We start from the raw sequence: 4,277 nt of genomic DNA on the forward strand, positions 1-4,277 counted from the left end.
AATAAAATAAAATAAAATAAAATAAAATAAAATAAAATAAAATAAAAGTTTATTTATCTATGCTAGAAAAGTTTACTTACTATGCTACTGTAGCTGATCTGGCCTTTGGTATGCTCTGAGGCCAGAAACTGCAGTTTCTTGCACTTGACACCTCAGCCCCAAAACAGCAAAGGATAAAGTAAATAGTTTTTGTAGTATCTCAGCAGGAACTGCTGAGCTTTAACTCATGCTTGCTAATCTGAAGTCGCAGGAAGAAAAAACACTTAGTGAAGTTATTATAGACTTTATTACTAAGTGTAAAACGTTTCCTATGAAAGCTATCTACAGGGAAAAGTAGAAAGATCCTAAGTGGGGAAAAGAAAAAATTCTAATAAGGGAAAAGTTCTAAGGGAAAGAATTCTAGGCTAGGGAAAAAGAAAGAAACTGACGAACGACTAACTATGACTACCACTACTAATGAACCTCTTTGACTTTGTCTTTAGTACTTATACATCTTTCAGAGTACATGGTCACATGTTACAAAGTTCATCACAAGTTCACACCAAAAATCAAATCATAAATTGAGATAGAAGTTTACAACAGAGAATGTTTACATGAATATCCATTAGGAGTAACTATGTGGCTAAACGTCCATCACCTGTCTAGCTCCACAGGTTCACTGAAGGTTTAAAACTATAACTAAGAAATTAGTGAAGGTTTGTGTAGACAAACCCAGGCAATATTTTATTTTCTGTCCCAGCACCTATAATAAATCATGAGTTCCCTATTAGTGACCTTAGGTTAATTGTTTTACAACCTCTTGGAATGTGCTCTCTGAGTAGGAGAAAGTCTGGTTACTATCTAAGAGCACTTAACTGATGACACTTGGGAAACTAGCAGAGTTCTCATTGCAGTTTTGACTATCAGAAAGGGACCTAATCTATCTGCAGTTGCTAAGCAGGATCTTGCAGCTGCCAAGCTTCAGAGGACATTGTGCAGGTGGGGAAAGGTAGGGGGTAAGGGTAAGGGCGAGGGTCCTGGCTTCTGGCATCTCCCCCTTCTCTGTTTAGTTAGAGAAGGCTTCTTATGTTCAATCCCAACTATGTGAGTTTTGAATTTGGATGTCTAATTATGGGGGGTCTTAGACAAGTTCACAACCCCAAAACACTGATGTGAGACAAGTCACATCGATGGTCGAAGGCTTTAGGCTGTCGACGATGGGCAACGTCAAGGGACTCTGATGTGGGTGAAAGGAGGGTGAGAGCCCTGTCTTAGGCCATGTAGGCTGCACCCACTCCCAGCACCACGCACTCCTTTTCGGCTGCATTGGGTGGGCCCCTGGGAAGTGGACCTACAATAATCCCGTCATTGGGCTAACTCACAGCCATCCTAGTCTCTTGTAAATGTTCAATTTACCAACCATTTGACTCAAAGCAGAGTACCATGTCTTCTTAAGAATAGCAGGGAGACCATAACTCAAGCAGTGTACCATATCTTCTGAAGAACTACAGGTAGATCATAATTCAAGGCAGTGTACCATATAGACCATGACATGTTTCAAGGCACAGGCCAAGAAGATTTTGTACTTTTCCACCACCTGGACCCTCTTACCCCCTCCCCTTGTAAAACATGCTATAAAAAAAGCATTTCATGTTCAAAAAAAAAAAAGAAATTAAAAAAAAAACTCAAAAAAAAAAAAAAGAAAGATAATGCAATAAGGAAATGCCTGGTAGTAGCTCCACAAGTGTATACAACTCCACAGTAATTAAAAGAAAGTAAATGCTGACATTGCAATAAACAAGGTAGAGATTTGCAAAAGTCAGAAACTGGAAAACAGAAGCTTTATTAAGTGATATTTATTCTTATGGCAGTCACAGAAATCAGTTCTTGGAGTAGAGCAAGTAAATTTAATTTAGCTTTATGCTCAGTGGTTTCTCTGTCTATCCTTTTGTTTTCAATAGCTTAAATATCAATAAATGTATTTCCTTATGGAAAAAAAAAAAAGAAAGGGACCTAATAGCAGTCCCAGTATTAAAGAGCTTATTAATCATTGATATAATTTTATGAATTAATATAGGATCATCATTAAGACTGAAGAAGTCATCTATTTGTCTATGTAGCATCACTACAAGACAGTACATCTTCATGGATCTGCAGAGATCTGCTCCAAAGGGATGTGCTATTGCTTAGTGATTGTTACATATGTTTAATAATAATAATAATAGGAAAAGCATATTAATAGCAGGAATCTTTCCTAAAATAAGTCCCTTACATCCTTTCTAAATAAGTACTCACTTGTCACAGATCATATAATAATCCAAGGTAAGCCATTTCAGGATGATCACCTGCTAATTATTAGCTTGTTCCAATAATGGCTTCTGACATTTCTTCCCTTCTAATAATATAAATGAAGCATATATATATCTCCCTTTGAGCAGTCCTAATAGCAGTCCCTAAGCACTTGAGGATGACTGGAAGAAGAATCAGAAGTAGAATAACTAATCTTATAATAATTTCCAAATTTATAAGAAAATTCCATAAAGAATTATCTTTAACAAAATTTATGAATGAATTTGAAATACAATCAGCCAATTATACTGCTGAAGTGTAGGAGGAGCTAAGGAATAAAGAGAGGTAGAGGAGGAGCTTTGAGAGGAAGAGGAAAAGGAGAGAGGAACAAAAGAGAGAACATAGAGGCAGATGTGCACGAGTCTAGCAGTCATAGGTATTTGGTATATATAGGTTGGGTACTGGGTTATACTTCTCATTGTATGGGCATCTTGTTGAGCATTACCAAACTTATAAAGCCTTTGATTAACACTTAATCATTAGAGTCTAATTTTTCTACTGGGCCTGTGTGGATGGCGGGATTGTCTGGGTAATGCCCAGCCATGCTGAGACAGCGTGGAAAATTGGCAGAGCCATCTCCCATGCTGGCGTGTCGTGGGTGGCAAGGCTGGTGTTTCTGGCTGGCTGATTCTAGCTGCGGAGTGCACATAGCCTCTGGTCACAGAACATTGTGGCTCAGCTAGGTAGAGCCACCCCAGCTTAGATAGTCAGCTTGACCAGCGGCCAATTTTAAATATTTACCTCAACATTGAAGAACTTTTCAGTCTGGAGTGACTGATAGCACTGATCTGGTAATGTAAAGTGTCCATATCAATAATGTGAATTGTTCCACACACCATGTATATGTGCCTGTATCTGTTCCCAGGACATTTCTGACCCATTGTAGGGCAGAGGGGTTACACAAATTCTTTTAAAATTGGCATGACATGAGGTAGTTAAATGTATTTTAACATTTTGAATCTGAGTTCCTACGTAAAGGATGGCTTCCTCCAAGGCATTGACTCTATCTATTAAACCTCTGTCAATCCTATCCTGGGTAATCAGTGCTAAAGAAATATTTTTTTTTTTTGTCAAGGAGTTAACATGATTAGCAGTGTGTATCTGTTGGACAAGGGAGGCAGCAGAAGCTGCAACTGACCCTAAGATAGCAATTAGGGTAGTAATGCTAAGATTGCTTCAGCCATAAATTTCTTAGGTCATTATAGTAGCCTGGGATGGCATTTGTGTTCTCTTAAGGTGTGCATAACATTTGTAAAGGCCCTTCTGCCTTTTAGAGTCTCTCTTAAGAAATGTAGTGTAATTCTCATAGATTTGACTTTAGATGTTACTTGGACTATTTCCCTTACTGTTTTTAATATTATTTATTTTTTGTACACTTGGGGTCTTGAGTATTATATGAGGGTCTGATTTTCTTTTCTTGCCTAATCTATTTAGTGTCATGTAGAGTTCTTGTGTGTTTATGGTCATCTATTTCTTAAGGTTAGGGAAGTTTTCTTACATGATTTTGATCCACACTGATTCTATGAGGGTGTTCCCCCACTCACCCACCCGCCCACTCCCCTTCTACCTGCCCTTGCATTCCCGAACACTGGGGCATTGAGCCTTCACAGGACAAAGAGACTGTTCTCCCATTGATGCCCAACAAGGCCATCCTCTGCTACATATGAGGCTGAAGCCAATGTACTCCATGTGTACTTCTTGGTTGATAGTTTAGTCTCTAGGAGGTCTGGGAGGTCTGGTTGGTTGATATTGGTGTTCTTTGTATGGGGTTGCAAACCCCTTCAACTCCTTCAACCCTTTCTCTAACTGTTCCATTGGGGACTCCATGCTCAGTCTAATGGTTGGCTGCATCTGTCTCTGTATATGTCAGGCTCTGCAAGAGCCTCTCAGGAGACAGCTATATCAGGCTTTATCAGTATGTGCTTCTTGGCATCCACAATAGTGTCTGC

The sequence above is a fragment of the Grammomys surdaster genome, unplaced genomic scaffold, assembly GCF_004785775.1.
Source record: "Grammomys surdaster isolate TR1022 unplaced genomic scaffold, NIH_TR_1.0 202, whole genome shotgun sequence".
Taxonomy (NCBI): domain Eukaryota; kingdom Metazoa; phylum Chordata; class Mammalia; order Rodentia; family Muridae; genus Grammomys; species Grammomys surdaster.